Source organism: Crocuta crocuta, unplaced genomic scaffold, assembly GCF_008692635.1.
Source record: "Crocuta crocuta isolate KB4526 unplaced genomic scaffold, BGI_CrCroc_1.0 scaffold15, whole genome shotgun sequence".
In the NCBI taxonomy this organism is placed as follows: Eukaryota; Metazoa; Chordata; class Mammalia; order Carnivora; family Hyaenidae; genus Crocuta; species Crocuta crocuta.
In genome coordinates, this window is record NW_027530508.1 from 1,077,893 (window position 1) to 1,095,178 (window position 17,286).

At 45.9% G+C, this 17,286-nt stretch overlaps 1 protein-coding gene across 3 annotated transcripts in view; it reads right to left on the reverse strand.

Moving 5' to 3' along the window:
- Window positions 1-1,566, reverse strand: part of SMOX (spermine oxidase) — a 66,924-nt gene extending 65,358 nt beyond the window's left edge. For all 3 annotated transcript variants that reach the window (XM_077766925.1, XM_077766922.1, XM_077766924.1), the window contains exon 1: window positions 1,280-1,566. The gene's annotated coding sequence lies outside the window, so the exon portion shown is untranslated. The remainder of the gene's footprint in view (window positions 1-1,279) is intronic.
- Window positions 1,567-17,286: the final 15,720 nt, after the last annotated feature.

The following is a 17,286-nucleotide window of genomic DNA, read 5'->3' on the forward strand; positions in this document are numbered from 1 at the left end:
CACGCTGTCTCTCTCTCTCTCTCCTAGAAATAAATAAAAAATATTAAAAAAAAAAAGGGGTAGCAGGTGAGAGCGATGTCAGGCCTGGGACAGAAAACTAACTCAGAGGGAGAGACTGACACCTTCTGGGGGTGGGGTGGAGGGAGGGGTGATGGGACCTCTGGCCTTGGGTTCTATCTCTCTGTAATGGAACCCAAGCCCCAAACTTACACATGTAAACACACCTCTAAGTGCACACACACAAACAACACCCCTGCGCGCGCGCGCGCACACACACACACACACACACACACACACACACACACTTGCCATCTGCTCTGATACCTGCCAGGAACTACTGGGAAAATTAATTCATGTCTTGTCTTCGTTTTGGTTTTGGTTTTGGTTTTTTCCTTCATTGAACACAAAAAGTAAACACTTTTTCTCTTCTCAGGAAGGGCAGTTGGGGAGGAGAATAGTTGAATGGTTTTGTTTTTTTTTTTTTCCCTGTGAAATATGTCCCTCTGATGTTTTCACCAAGGGCAGGTGAGCTGATTCTTTGGGACCAAGAGAAAAATGGCCCCACCACAGTGATAGTCACCAGCACCTGCGATCCAGGGGCCTCCCCAGCTCCTTGGACAACAGAAGGCTCTCCTGGCTGACTTCAATTTTTTTTTTTAATGTTTTATTTATTTTTGAGAGAGAGAGAGAGAGAGAGTGAGCAGGGGAGCGTCAGAGAGAGAGGGAGTTACAGATCCGAAAACAGGCTGCAGGCTCTGAGCTAGCTGTCAGCACAGAGCCCGACATGGGGCTCAAACCCATGAACTGTGAGATCATGACCTGAGCCGAAGTCGGACACTTAACTGACTGAGCCACCCAGGCTCCCCTCTCCTGGCTGACTTCGAACCAACTTGCAGAGGACAGTCACCAAGCATAGTCATCTTGGTAGGCAGGGCCTCAGAGCCAGGGTTATTTTTATTTTCCCAAAGCAAGCCAACTGGCATTTTCTTTTTTACATCAGGGTGTTTGCAGTAATTCATACCTGTTGCACCAACAACCGCTCTAGGCATTTGGGATAAGCAGCAATTTGGTCTAGCAATTAAAGCCTTGACCTAATTCACAGGGGGGTGCTCTAGAGAGTAATTCACACCAGAACGTCCCAACTAGAGACAGGGGCCAGCCTGTTATACCCCATTCTCATCAGTCATTGGCTGTGGCCTACTGTGNGGGCATAGAGATTCAGCAGAGGGCAATGCTGAAGAGAAGGGTCAGCTGGAGACTGTTAGCAGCCAACACTCACCCGCAGGAGCCGGGGAATGGGGTACAGGAGATCTAGGCAGGCGACAGATCATCCCCTTCTGCACCTTCTGTACCAGCAACGGTTCCATGTTGTTCTCACAGCAGCTCCAAGTGGCTCTCACACTTGAGCGAGCATCCCCTGGGGGACTCCTTCAAACACACATTGCTGGGTCCTACTCCAGGGCTGGCGTGGGGCCCGAGAATGTGCATTTCTAACGAGTTCCCCGGAGATGCTCACACTGCTGGTCTGAAGTCCCTACTTTGAGGATCACAGCTCTACGCATTAGGGACAAGCAAGTCCCAGCGACTGAAGGCTGAGTTACAACAGCAGATGGGCTTTCCTGATAAAATGGTCATTAACATCATGTGCTCGGCTCCCTGCACAACACCAATTTGGGGCAGAGTTTAGGGGAAGAACAAAGAGAAAGAAGGGGAAGCCAGAACAGAGAAGGCTTAGCTGCCACAGCATGAGGCTCTTGCCCTGGCTGGGAGCCTGAGCTTTCTGAATGAAGAATGGGGGCAGGAGAGCCCTGGCTCCTCTCCTGGAGGCCACAAGGACTTGGGTTCTGAGAGCCAGATTTGGGTCGGCTTTGCTCCCGGCCTTCACACCCAGCAAGCAGCTCCCAGGGAATGATGCTCATGCTCGGTCCCACCCACTGGCAAAGCAGGGCAAGAAGGTCTCCCCACAGCTACCCCCGAGAAGCCAGGGCCCAAGAGCAGGAGGGACACGTCCACGGACCCAGCCCAAAACAAACCCAGGGTTGAACCCAGGCCTCCCGGGAGACTCTCACAAGCAGAGAGAGGCCTCCTGTGTGTGCAGCTCTCTCCCGACCCCCCTCACACTCAGTGGTAGCAGGGCTCTTCCCTTTACAGAGTCTGTGAAACACAAATGTGGGGGAGTTTCCCCACAGCAATGCAATTCATTTCTCTGGCGGCCACCGGCCACCCTACCAGTTAGCTCAATTCCCACACTATCTACCTGGAAGTATCATCAGACCCCACAGGTTAAAACTAGCCCCCGCTTCAGAATATAAATTGCTGCAGCCACTGTGGAAAACAGGATGAAGGCTTCTCAGAACTTTAAAAATGGAACTACCATCTGATCTAGCAATCCCACTTCTGGAGATGTATCCAAAGGAAACGAAAATGGGATCTCGAAGAGATATCTGCACCCCTGATTTCATTGGAGCATTATTCACAATAGCCAAGATAAGGAAACAACAGAAGTGTCTGTCAACTGATGAGTGGATAAAGAAGGTGTGGTGTGTGTGTGAAATGAAAGATTACTCAGCCATGAGAAAGAAGGAAATCCTGCCATTTGCTGGGACTTGGATGAAACTTGAGGGCATTATGCTGAGTGAAATAAGCCAGACAAAGAAAAGCAAATACTGTATGATCCCACTTATGTTGCTAGGAAAGTAAATCTTAAATGTCCTCATCACAAAAAAAGAAATGTTAATTATGTAGCAAGATGGAAGTGGTAGCCAACTGTGGTAATCGTTTTGCCATATGTAAGTATATCAAATCAACACATTGCACACCACTTACACTCAGACAACGTTACACGTCAATTACATCCCAATAAAGCTAGAGGAAAATAGACTGCTCCTCACCTCAAATGCCAATCGCAAGTCCAGACCACCCAAACTCCTGACTGACAGGCTGTAAATCGAGTTCCCACAACCCCCTCCTCAGTTCCGGTAATTTGTTGAATGGCTCACAAACTCAGGGAAATAGTCACTCACACTTACATTACCAGGTTGATATAAAGGATACAGATTAGCAACTAGATGAAGAGGCTCATAGGAGTTGGGGAAGGGTCCCCCCCACCAGAGGCGATATAAGGATCCCAGAGTAAATCACCTCATTGGCGTAATCTCACATATGATTCAAAGGACTTGTTAGGAATAACAAAAGACATTCCTATCACTGAAGAAATTACAAGGGTTTCAAAGGAGGGGTGAGGGGGGTGGGNTTGACAATAAACTATGAAGGAAAAAAGAGTAAGTATATCCATTACAAGAAATGTAAAATAAATAAATACATACATACATGCATACATACATACATAAAAAGAAGAAACTAACAATTACCTGGGGGTGGGGGGAAGAAGAAGAAATTACAAGGGTTTTGACCTTCCTGGTTAGAAGGTCCTGGGGTCAGCTTTGGTAAAGCCTGATTGGCTGATCGGCTTAGGTCAAAGCTAAGTTCGGGGGCTGACAGGAGGAGAAGAGGGGCTCCCCAAGGGAGAATCTGTTCCCAGGGAAGGGGGTGTGGGGACGGTAGAGCGGCAGACCCCGCAGCTAGACACTTCAGCAGGGGTTGATATCTACACATCTGCACACCTGGCTGTCCGGTGACCTGGTTGTCTAGTTATCCGGTTCTCTGCTTGTCTGAGTACCTGGTGGCCTGATCAAAAGGGATCTCTCGGGGGGTGGGGTGCAATTGAGGGAACCAAACTTGCCTCCATCAGGCCCTGAAGCTGAAGGAAAAGACACAATGTCTAGGTCCCTGGTTCCCAATTAACTGAAGATGGAGGCTCTGGTGGACATCTTCGGAAACCATGAGGGAAGGTCCCCACCCCTCCAAGAAGCCAGGGGTAGGCCCCCGGCCTGAGTTCCTGGACGTTCAGCCCCTGACCTGGCTGTCCCTAGGGACAGGGAGCTACAAAGATAGACTTGGGAGTGCTACAGAGACAGAGATCCATGAACCAGTCAGGGTCCCAGAAGGAAATAGACGCAAATTCAAATCACAGTAATTCTGGGAGAGTTTGATAAAGGGACTATTTACAGAGGCTTGGGCGGGGTATCAGGACATCTCAGGGAGAAAATGCAGTAGTGACAACTGGACTCTGTGACTAGCTGGGGCTGGCGAGCCAAGGGGAAGGAGCTGTTAGCCAGGAAAGTCAGACCCTAGAGGCAGGGAGGGCAATCTGGAGGAAGCTGCCGACAGGAGCTGTGACCTGGCACTGGGACCCAGCCAGGGGGGAGGAGGTTCTGGGGGGAAGCTGGTGGAATAAACGCCCCACCCCCCTCCTTCCTCCCTCCCTCCAGTTTCCGGCTACTGCTCCCATTGGTGACACTCAAACACTCAACCAGAAGTCAGTGTGCAGGCAGCCCACTGGAGCAGCCACGCAACCCAGCCTCCTGGGGCCCAGAGGTAGGTGGACAAGCTGGGAGGGGTGGGCCTAGAGAGAGCCTAGAGCACCCTGCGCACGAGGAATGTGTCTGGGGGCTCCCCAGGGGCTGCCAAGACCTAAATCCAAAGGTCCAATGATTAGCCGTGGAAGAGGAAAGGGGCTCAAGGGATCCACCCCGGACCCCAGAGAAGACACAGCAAACGCAGGTCAGAGGCAGAAGAGGCCCCACAGGCTGTCATGACCCCAGGAACCATGGGGTGCAGCCAGTGAGAAAGGCCAGCTGTGCCGAGAACACCGGCTCAAAGCATCTCTGAGCCAACAGCTGTCCTAAACTGGGGAAGGGGCACATTTCCACTCTGTGCCCGGGCATCCTTCCTGAGCAGCTCCAGGGTGCGAGCAAAGGTCTGACAAACTCAGTCGCCCTGAAAGATGAGGGTTGCAGTCAGAGCCCGCTCTAGGCGCGTGCAGCCCGTGCGGTCACGCAGCCCCCCACGCTTGGCTTACTGCTCCGTTGTCCCCGTCTGGAGACTCTTCATGATTTTTGAACATGAAAATCTGCACGTTCCTGTTGCACGGGCTCCGTAAACTGTGTAGCCGGTCGTGACTACAGCCAGTCTGCTAACTTTTGCAAAGCAGCGGGGCAAGGCTCTGCCCCGGACTTCCTGCACAGACAGCACGACAGCCTGGGCGGGGGAGACTCGCGCTGCAGGCTGGGGAGTGTGCGGTGGAGGCCCTTACACCAGGTGGCGTAGATGAAAGCCTCCACGTCCACGGGCAGGACCAGCCCCGCGCAGAACGTGAAGACCAAGCGCAAATCACCCCCAGGAGGCAGCCACAAAAAACAGTAGAGTCCTGGTGACAGGGCTGCTGGGTAAGGCCTATGCCCCTGGCCCCGGCAGGCTGCAGGCTGAGGGGCTGTGTCACCTCCAGGTCCCCAGCCTAGGACGGTCCAGGTTCAGAGAGCCCACACGGCACCAGCTGCCTCTGCCAAGGTGCCAGGGTTATGTGGCAGTCCCCAGCACCCGGTGTCCTCTTACATCCTATGACACCAATGGAGGCATCTTAGGTGTCTGCGAGGGGGGTGAGCCCCACCCAGCCCATGTGGCCCAAGTGCAGGACGTCGGGGATGGTAGAGCATGGACCCATCCCATGAGCCGGGCCCCTGCGAGGTCACCCCAACAGCAACAGTCTGGGGACCTATTCTATCTGGGGGCACTAACCAGGCCCTTCAAGCAGTGCCACGAGATAGGTGCTACTTATCCCCACTGGACAGGGCTCTATACACAGTGGGTGCCAGCAGCCAGAGGAAGCCCCAGGTAAAGAGATGTGAGTGCCGACAGCTGGAAGGGAAGACGTTGAGGAAGTGGGGGGCCCTCCACAGCATGCTCCGCCCATGGCGACCATGTGGGCCTGTGCGCCCTCCCTGCGTGTCCTGCTTGGCCATGCAGAAGGGGAAACAGGGTCGCTGCGTTCCGAGTACCTACAGTCCACGAGACCCTAGGCTAGTCCCTTTATCAACAAGCACTCTCTCATAACAACCCAAGGGACTTTTTAATTGTCCCCATTTCAGGGGTGAGAAAACAGAGGCTCAGAATGATGTTTTTTGCCCAAGTCGCACCCAGATGGTAAGTGGCAGAGCTGAAATTGAAATCCAGGTCAGTCTGACTCCAGGGATGATACAAAGACAATGTGCGCACATGCATGACGCAGGAGAAAAGAGATGTTGCTGGGAGGGGGCCTTTTTTGCAGTAGGGAGCCACTGAAGATTTCCGAATCAGTAACACAAGGGAGTGTAGGGTCTCAAGAGGTCCCTTGAGCTGTGGCGGGAGAAAAGAAGGGTTTGGGGCCAGACTTCAGGGCAGAAAGGGCCATGAAGCTTTTTGCATTTGTGGGTGCTTGGCATAGCTCGTGCTCACCAGTGGTCCTGTGCTGCCCCCGCGTGGTCGCCCAGCAGAATTGATTCCTTTGCCTTCCTCACAAGTTCCAGGTGATGTTGATGGTCTGGAGACCACAGTTTGAAAACCACAGGCTTAGTTGTTTCCAAGCGACCACCTGGTCAAACTTTCCTCCGGAGAGAAGGGGGCTAGAGAGGATCCTGACTTCTAAGAGCCGTGACCTCAGATGCGAGACACCAGAAGCAGGTGGGAGGGCTTCTGAGGGGGATGGGATCAGAGAACAGTTAGGACTCCTTCAGGGGCGCCTGGGTGGCTCAGTTGGTTAAGCATCCGACTCTGGCTCAAGTCATGATCTCGTGGTTTGTGGGTTTGAGCCCCGCATCGGGCTCTGTGCTGATGGCTGACTTGGAGCCTGCTTCAGAATCTGTATCTCCCTCTCTCTCTGACCCTCCCTTGCTCTCTTGCTTGCACGCGCTCTCTCTCTCTCCTCTCTCTCTCAGAAATAAATAAAACTTAAAAAAAAATTTTTTTAAAGACTACTTCAGGAGGCAGGAGCTTTGGAACCTCTGTGACATGGCTGCCTCTTTGTCCTATGTCACCTTTAATAACAGGAAAACATTTCTGATCACTGCTCTAAGCACTTTACATGCCCTAATTCGCTCAGTTCTTACAAATTATCTCATTAGTCTCCTGTATGGGCTGAGCTGTAGCCCCCAAAAAATTCACATTTGATGCCCTAACTGCCAATACCTCAGAATGTGGCTGCATTTGGAGATATGTCTTTAAAGACATAATTAAGTTAAAATGAGGCCATTCGGGTGGGCCCTGATCCAATATGACTGGTGTCCTTAGAAGAGGAGGAAATTTGAATACACTCACATACAGAGAGAAAACCTTCTACAAGCCAAGCAGAGGCCTGGGAAGAAGCCAAGCCCGCCAAAACCTCGATCTCAGACCCAGAAGTGTGAGAAAGTAAATGTCTGTGGCTTAAGCCCACCAGCTTATGATACTTTGCTATGGCAGCCCTTGCAGATGAATGCATTTTCATTTTACAGGTGAGGAAACTGAAGCACATGGAGATTGATTAACGTGCCAACAACTACCTGAGTTCAAGTTGTCTGGTTCCAAACCATGTTCTTTTTTTCCCGTGTCCTCCTCCCCTCCCCCACTCCACCCAATTCCAGATTGAGAATTTTTGCAACTCTCATTGGACTATTAAGATGGTCACCTAGGGCCGCCTGAGTGACTCAGTTGGCTGAGCATCGATTCTTTTGATTTTGGATCAGGTCATGATCCTAGGGCCATGGGACTGGGCTCCGTGTTGGTATCCACACTGAGCATGGAGCCTGCTTGGGGTTCTCGTTCTCTCCCTCTGACCCTCTCTTCCCACCCACACACTCTGTCCCTCTCTCTAAAACATAAAAAAAAAAAAAAGATGGTCACCTAAAACTCATCTCCTTGCCACGCTCCTCCCACTTCCATCCTTTCCTCCCCACTGCAGTATATCCCCTCTTCACCCCATTGATTTCTCTCTGGCTCAAATCAATGTTGTTCCTCCTCTCCCTAAAGCTCTCATAGCTCCCCACTGCCTTCGGGATGAAGCTTTTCAAAGCCAGTTGCAGACATCGTGATACACCATCCCACAATACTTCAACATGTGTTGTCACCCCCAACGACTGGCGTACCAAGTGGATGTCTAGGTAATGACCACACCACTGAAGGTCTCTTTTGTCTTGCCTTAGCTTATTAACTGGCTCTGCGCCCTTCTTGTGTTTTGAGCTTTGCTGCTTTGTGCCCCATTTGTTGAGTCCTACTGGGTTTCAGTAATAGATTTTTCCAAAGTTGGAATTTCCAATAGTTGGCATTTAGGAACAGAAGTATGGGATTGGAGCCCCCCCCACCCCCCTTAACGTGGCCTTGGGTCACGGACCTATCTATGTGTCTCATGGCATCGTGTTTCGTTCGGCATAAGCCATGACTGATGCTAGGCTCAGAGGAACAATTCTTTCTCCGTGACCACGGAGTGTGTGACTGAGGCCCTCATGTGGAGGAGAGCAGTCATCCCATGGCCTGCTGAGGCTCACACTTCTAAAAGCAGATGGCTCAGCTAAACCCTCTGAGGCTACAGGGGAAAGGATACCTTGGCCCTTCCATGGCACAGACCCAAAGCTATTCCTTCAAAACTCATGCTTTGCCTCCTTCTCCACCTAACATAGCTGTACCACGTTGGAACACACCTAAAATGCCCTTCTTACACTCACCATAATTATTTTGAGATTCTTCTAGATTGTTACAGGTGTCAATACCTTATTTTTATTCCTGAACAGTGTTCCTTTGCATCCCATTCATCTGTTGGTGGACATTTGGGTTGTTTATAATTTTTGATTATTTACAAATAAATAATCAAATAATTTTATATGTCCACTTGACTGGGCCATGGGGTGCCCAGGTATTAGGTCAAACATCATTACTTATGGTAATATTATCTTTGAACAAATGCTATCTATGATCATTCACATATAGATCTTTGTATGAACATTATATGTTGGTGTAAATGCATAGGAATGAAATGGCTTGGTCATATGATTGCTGTATGTTTAACTTTTTAAGGAACGCCAACTCTTTTTCAAAATGGTTTTACCATTTTAATTCCCAACAGTACTGTGTGAGCGTTCCAGTTGAGTTTCACCCTCTTTTTATGGCCTTTCTCTTTATTTCAGGTATTCTAGTCGGTATATAGTAAGATTTTATTGTGGCTTAATTTACATTTCCCTAATGACGAGCTGGGGTGAATGTTAAGCACCTTTTTGTGCATTTATTTGCTATCTGTATCTCTTCTTTGATGAAGTATCAGTTCAAATCTCTACCCATATTTTGTTGAGTTATTGGTTTTCTTATTATTGAGTCTTAAGAGTTCTTTATATATTCTGAATATGCATAATGTACCTTGATGGTCTAAACCTACACTAGTCAATATAGTAGACCTTCGCCACGTGCAGCTATTGGGTACTTGAAATATGCGTACTTGAATGGAGATTTGTTATAAGTATAAAATGCACACAGATTTCAAAGACTTAGTGGCCTGAAATCATCAAATATCTCATTATTCATTTGTATATTGATTTCATGTCACAGTGACAAATGCTTTGAATAGCTTGGGTTAAATACATTATTACAAGCGATTTCATCTCTTTATGTTTTTAATGTGGCTACTAGAAGACTTTGAATTACACAAATGACTCACATTATATTTATATTTCTGTCGTACAGCACTTTGAACCAATCATAACAATATCATTCTGTATTAGTCAGGGTTCTCCATAGAAACAAAACCAATGAGATTATAAGGAATTGGCTCATGTGATTATGGAAGAAGGCACGCCCCAAGATCTGCAGAGTGAGTCGGCAAGAGAGCCGATGGTTTTGTTCCAGTCCAATCCAAAGGCCTGATAACCGGCATTGCTGATGTGTGGTTCCCATTCAAAGGCTGGCAGGCCCCAGACCCAACGAGCCAATGTTTCAGTTCAAACCTGAAAGCAAGAAAAAAGTTAATGTCCCAGTTTGAAAGCAGTCAGTTGGAAGAATTCTCTTTCATCTGGGCAAGGGTGAGCCTTTTTGTTCCATTCAGATCTTCAACTGATTAAGTGAAGCCTACATTAGGGAGGGCAATGTGCTCCACGGAGTCAACATTTGGGATGAAATGTTAGTCTCATCCCTAAAATACCTCACAGAAGCACCCAGAATAATGTTTGATCAAATATCTGGGCACCCCACGACCCAGTCAAGGGGACACATAAAATTAACCATCATATGTTCCCTGTTTCTCCAGCTCCCCTTGAAGCTAGAACCATTGACCCAGTTATGGGTAAAAAGACATGAAGGGAAATCTGCTCAGGGAGTTCCAGGAAAACGTTTGCTCACACAGAAGGAAACACGATTAGTACTTATCCTTCTTTGTGTCTTCCCAGCTCTTCCCTATGGATGTAATGCCTGCATCTGGGGTAGCCATCTTGTGACCATGAGGTAACAAATGAGGGGAGAAACATCAACATGCTAACGATAACAAAGCAGAACTATGGAAAGAGCCTGGGTACCAAATGGTATTTGGCGTCACTGAAACAATACCAGCATCTGGCTTACCTTTGAATTTCTTCTTAGGTGGCTAAAACTTGTTAAGCTCACGGTCATATTTTGTTGTTGTTGTTACTTGCAGCCAAATATGTTCCTAACTTGTATTAGAAGAATAGTAGGTACTATTTTAGGCATTAGGGATTAATAATGCCCTTGAGGTGGAAAGAAAGATTTGAAGGNACTGTGCTAATTACTATGAAAACAAATAAACAAATAAAGGGAAAGTGAGTATAGATAGATAGTAAAGATAGAAGGCACCTCGGTGGCTCAGGCAGTTAAGTGTCTGACTTTGGCTCAGGTCATGATCTCATGGTTCTTGAGTTTGAGCCCCGCATCAGGCTCACTGCTGTCAGCACAGAGCCTGCTTTGGATCTTCGGTCCCCACCCCCTGCCTTGCTCCTCCTCTGCTCGCATGATCTCTCTCAAAAATAAACATGAAGGAAAGAAAGAGAGAGAGAGAGGGAGGGAGGGAGGGAGGGAGGAAGGAAGGAAGGAAGGAAGGAAGGAAGGAAGGAAGGAAAGGATTTTCCAGGCAGAGGGAACAGCAGTTGAAAACACCCTGAAATAGAAAAGAGCTTGGCTGGTAAAGGAACTGAAGGAAGGCATGAGACCAGAGAAGGCAAAGAAGAGAGTATAAGGATGAGGCTGGAGAAATAGATGAGCTCCTGGGCATGCAGGGTTTGGGGGAGGCATGGAACACAGATGGGACTTGAGGTGCAATGAGAAAGTCTTGAAGGCTTTTTAGTGTCCTAGCCTAATGGTATTGAGTAAGATTCCACAATGTGCAATGTGGAAGCTTGAAGACCAGTGGGAAGAGGTTGCAGTAAACAGAAGAAATAAAACAGATACTTACAGGATGAGAATTAAGATGGCGGAGAAGTAGGGGGGCCTGAATTTTCCTTAGCCCTCAAACACAGCTGTATTGAGGTCAGATCACTTGGAACATCCAGGAAATAGATCTGTGGAGCAGCAGAAGCCTCTCCACAGTTTGAGGGAGACAGCTTGGTAGTATCAAGGTGCGTGTATGTGAGCTGGGGGACATAAAATGGCGGAGCTCTGGAGAAGAGGGAACCCCTTCTGTGGAGAGACAAAAGGGAGAGAAAGAGAAATTGCAAAAGTGTGGCATCAAATTAGCACTAGAGGAAAACCTCTCTGGACCACGGACTGGGGAGCGAGAGGTACTGAGCATCCCAGCTCTTTTTTTGTAAATAGCGTTTAGACCTGAAACTCCCAGGTTTTGGAAGTGCATGACTTTGTCCAGAGGAGCCATGGCGTGCACTCCTGGGGAGGAGGGAGCTGGCCCCAGAGTGCATAGTGTGGGTAGTAATCTCAGGGCAGCACTGGGAGAGAACAGTCTCCATCCTAGAGTTCTTTAAGAAGAGGGTTTCTTTTGCCTCCCCAAGGATAAAAGACCCTGTGTGCCAGCCAAAGGCCATTCATCAGCAGAGTAGAAGGCTCTACTCTGGGGCAGAGGAGCAGAGCCATGCCGTGCTGGGTCCTTTAAGACTTGGGGCTTTGGGGGGCACCTGGGTGGCTCAGCCAGTTGAGCGTCCGACTTCAGCTCAGGGCGTGATCTCAAGGTTTGTAGGTTCGAGCCCCGCATTGGGGTCTGTGCTGACAGCGAGCTCAGAGCCTGGAGCCTGTCTTCAGATTCTGTGTCTCCCTCTCTCTCTGACCCTCCACTGCTCATGCTGTATCTCTCTCTCAAAAATAAATAAAACATTAAAAAAAATTTGTGTTTAAATTAAAAGGAAGACTTGGGGCTTTGAATCCCAGCTCAGCACCAAGGGGAAGGCTCAGGAGAACTGTAGCACAGGGCAAGCTGCCTTCCCTCGCTATTCTGTGAGGCCTGCCTGAACAGCCTGGACTGAGATGTCTGGTCCAGAGAGAAGAGATTGGGGTGACACCACTTTCACCCCAACACCAACATGGTGGGACTTCAGAGAGTAGCACGGTGGCCCCCAGTGGAGGCGGGACACACTTACCCCAAAACCTGGCCCTCCACACCTGGCAACTGATTATTTACTGGAGCCAGACTGATTGACCCAGTGCAGCTGGCCTCTCCTCCAGACCAGCACAGCCACCACCCCCAGACACCAACAGACAACTCTCTTTATTTCTTTCTTTCATCCACCCTCTTCTTTTTCTCTCTTGGAATCAGATTCATAATGTCTGATTTTTTTGGTCATTTCTTATTATATATATTTTTTATATTTTTGATCAGGCTTTTTTATTATTTTTCCTTCTTTCCTCTTTTCTTCTGCTTTTTTTTTTCTTCTTCTTTCTTTTCCTTTCTCTTTTCTTGGAATCGGCCTTACAGTTTTTTGCTTCTCTGTTTGGTTTTCTTTTCTCCCCTTTCCTTTTTCTCTCTTTATGGGATCACCTACCACCCCTACTTTTTTTCTCCAGGGTTACTTCAACAAACAAATCAAAGCACACCTAGTTAAAGGTCCACCAAACACTCCACCACTGCAAGCAAGGAGGAGCTCTGCAGAGGACTGGCCAGTGGTTAGAGCAGCCAAAATGTAACAGCAGAGTGCACACAACATACCAGAAACACTTTCTGGATTGCCAGGCCCTAGATGGTGTATGACTCCTTTTTAATACAGTAATACTCAGGTGCAGGATACATAACCTGCTCTCAAAATATGCAAAAGACAGAAACTTAGACAAAATGGCAAGATGGAGGAATTCTCTCCAAAAGAAAGGTCAGGAAGAAATCACAGCCAGAGACTTGCTCCAAACACATATAAGCAATATATCTGAACAAGAATTTAGAAGAACAGTCATAAGACTAATAACTGGGCTTGAAAAAAGCATAGAAGACACCAGAGAAACCCTTGCTAACTGGGTTTTTGCTAGATGCAAAATCACGAGATACAGTCATAGCAAGGACTGAAGAAGCAGAGGAGAGGATAGGTGAAATAGAAGATAAAATTATAGAAAATAATGAAGCTGGGGGGGAAAAAGTAAAGAAAATTACTAGATCACAAGGGGAGAATTAGAGAACTAAGTTCCATGAAATGAAACAATATTCATTTCATAAGAGTCCCAGATAAAGAAAACCAAGAAAAAGGAGAAGAAGGTTTAGTTGAACAAATTATTGTTGAGAACTTCCCTAACCTGGGGAAGGAAATAGACATTCAAGTCCAAGAGACACAGAGAATACTCCTCAAAATCAACAAAAACGGGTAAACACCATGACATATCATAATGAAACTTGCAAAATACAAAGATAAAGAGAGAATTCTAAAAAGCAGCTGGGGTGAAAAGTCCTTAACCTACAAGGGTAGACACACAAGGTTAGTAGCAGACCTGTCCACTAAAAGTTGGCAGGCCAGGGGCGCCTGGGTGGCTCGATCGGTTGAGGGTCCAACTTTGGCTCAGGTCATGATCTCATGGTTCTTGAGTTCAAGCCCTGCATTAGGCTCAGTGCTGATGGCTTCAAGCCTGGAGTCTGCTTTGGATTCTGTGTATCCCTCTCTCTCTCTGCCCCTCCCCTGGCTCACACTCTCTCTCTCAAAAATAAATAACCATTAAGAAAATTAAAAACAAAATGTCTTTTAAAAGTTGGCAGGCCAGAAAGGAGTGGCAGGAAATAATCAATGGGCTGAATAGGAAAAGTATGCAGCCAAGAATCCTTCATCCAGCAAGGATGTCATTCAGAATAGGAGGAGAGAGAAAGACTTTCCAAGACAAAAACTAAAGGAGTTTGTGACCACTAAACCAGCCCTACAAGAAATTCTAAGGGGAACTCTCTTAGTGGAAAGCAGCAAAAACTAAAAAGGACCAGAGAATATCACCAGAAACACAGAATCTATAGATAACACAACGGCACTAAATTCATATCTTTCAATAATCACTCTGAATGCAAATGGACTAAATGTCCCAGTCAAAAGACATAGAGTATGAGAATGACTAAAAACACAAGAGCCATCTATATGCTGCCTACAAAACTCATTTTAGACCTGAGGACACCTGTAGATTGAAAGCAAGGAGATAAAGACCATCTATCATGCTAATGGTTGCCAAAAGAAAGCCAGAGTAGCCATACTTCTATCAGACAATCTAGATTTTAAAATAAAGACCATAACAAGAGATGAAGAAGGGTTTTATCTCATAATTAAGGGGTCTATCCACCAAGAAGATCTAACAATTGTAAACATTTATGCTCCAAATGTGGAGACACCCAAATATATAAATCAATTACTCACAAACATAAAGAAACTCATTGATAACAATACCGTAATAGTAGGGGACTTCAACACCCCACTTACAGCAGTGGACAGATCATCTAATCAAGCAATCAACAAGGAAAACAAAGGCTCTGAATGACACACTGGACCATATGGACCTAACAGATATATTCAGAACATTTCATCCTAAAGCAGCAGAATACACATTCTTCTCGAGTGCACATAGAACATTCTCCTGAATAGATCATATATTGGGTCACAAACCAGCCTTCAACAGGTACAAAAAGATTGAGATCATACCATGCATATTTTCAGGTTACAATGCTATGAAACTTGAAATCAACCATAAGAAAAATTTGGAAAATACATGGAGGTAAAAGAACATCCTATTGAAGAATGAATAGGTTAATCAGGAAATTAAAAAAGAAATTTAAAAATACATGGAAGCAAATGAAAATGAAAACATGATAGTCCAAACCATTAGGGATACAGCAAAGGCAGTCCTAAGAAGAAAATACATTCCAATTCAGGCCTATCTCAAGAAACAAGACACATCCCAAATACACAACCTAACCTTATACCCTAAGGAGCTAGAAAATAAGCAGCAAATAAAGCCCAAAGCCAGCAGAGGGAAAATAATAAAGATTAGACCAGATATAAATGATACAGAATTTTTTAAAAAGTAGAACAGATTAGTGAAACTAAGAGCTGATTTTTTTAAAAGAATAAACAAAATTGATAAACCCCTAGACAGACTTCTCAAAAAGAAAAGAGAGAGTACCGAAATAGATAAAATCATGAATGAAAGAGGAAAGATCACAACCAACACCACAGAGATGCAAACAATTATAAAAGAATACTATGAAAAATTATATGCCAGCGAACTGGACAATATGGAAGAAATGGAAAAATTCCTAGATACTCACACACTACCAAAATTCAAACAGGAAGAAACAGACCGAACATTTGAACAAGCCCATAACCAGAAAAGAAATTGAGTTGATTATCAAAAATCGCCCAAGAAATAAGAGTCCTGGGCCAGAAGACTTCCCAGGGGAATTCTACGAGACACTTAAAGAAGAGTTAATATCTATTCTCCTCAGACTGTTCCCAAAAATACAAATGGAAGGAAAGCTTCCTTCCGTGAAGTCTGAATTACCTTGATTCCAAAACCAGAGACTCTACTAAAGAGGAGAATTATAAGCCAATATCCCTAATGAACTTGGATGCAAAAATTCTCAACAAGATACTAGCAAATCAAATTAAACAGTATATCAAGAGAATTATTCACCATAATCAGGTGGGATTTATTCCTGGGCTGCAGGGCTGGTTTAATATTTGCAAATCAAATATACAAGTTGGATAAAAGAAAGGATAAGAACTATATGATCTTTTCAATACATGTAGAAAAAGCGTTTGACAAAATACAGCATCCTTTCTTGATAAAACCCTCAAGAAAACAGGAAAGGAAGGACTATAACTTAACATCATAAAAGCCATATATGACAGGCCCACCGCTAATATCATCCTCAATGGGGAAAAACTGAGAGCTTTTCCCCGAAGACCAGGAACACGACAGGGATTTCCACTCTCCCCACTGTTGGTCAATATAGTACTAGAAGTCCTAGCCTCAACAATCAGACAACCAAAAGAAATAAAAGGCATCCAAAACAGCAAGGAAGAAGTCAAACTCTCATTCTTTGCAGATGATGACACGCTACATGGAAAACCCAATGAATTCAGTAATGTTGCTGGATATAAAATCAATGTACAGAAATCAGTTGTATTTCTATATACCAATGATGAAGCAGCAGAAAGATATACCAAGGAATTGATCCCCTTTACAATTGCACCAAAAATCATAAGAAACCTAGAAATAAACCTAACAAAAGAGATAAAAGATCTGTACGTGGAAAGCTATAGAAAGCTTATGAAAGACTGGGGCGCCTGGGTGGCTTAGTCGGTTGGGCGTCCGACTTTCGCTTAGGTCGTGATCTCGCGGTTCGTGGGTTCGGGCCCCGCNAAAAATGGAAAAACATCCTATGCTATGGATTAAAAGAACACATATTGTTCAAATGTCGATAGTATCCAAAGCAGTCTACACATTCAATGCAATCCCTATCAAAATAACACCAGCATTCTTCATAGAGCTAGAACAAACGATCCTAAAATTTGTATGGAACCACAAAAGACCCGGAATAGCCAAACGAATGCTGAAAAAGAAAAACCAAAGCTGGAGGCATCACAATCCCAGAATTTAACCTGTATTACAAAGCTGTAAGCATCAAGACAGTATGGTATTGGCACAATGTGAAACAGGAAACCATCAAAATCCTACAGGAGAAAACAGGCAGCAACCTCTTTGACCTCAGCCACAGCAACTTCTTATTTGACATATCTCCAGAGTCAAGGGAAATAAAAGCAAAAATGAACTACTGGGACCTCAAGATAAAAAGCTTCTGCACAGTGAAAGAAACAGTCAACAAAACTAAAAGTCACCTGACTGAATGGGAGAAGATAATTGCAAATAACATATCAGATAAAGGGATAGTATCCAAAATCTATAAAGAACTTACCAAACTCAAGACTCAAAATACAAATAACCCAGTGAAGAAATGGTCAGAAGACATGAATAGATATCTTTCCA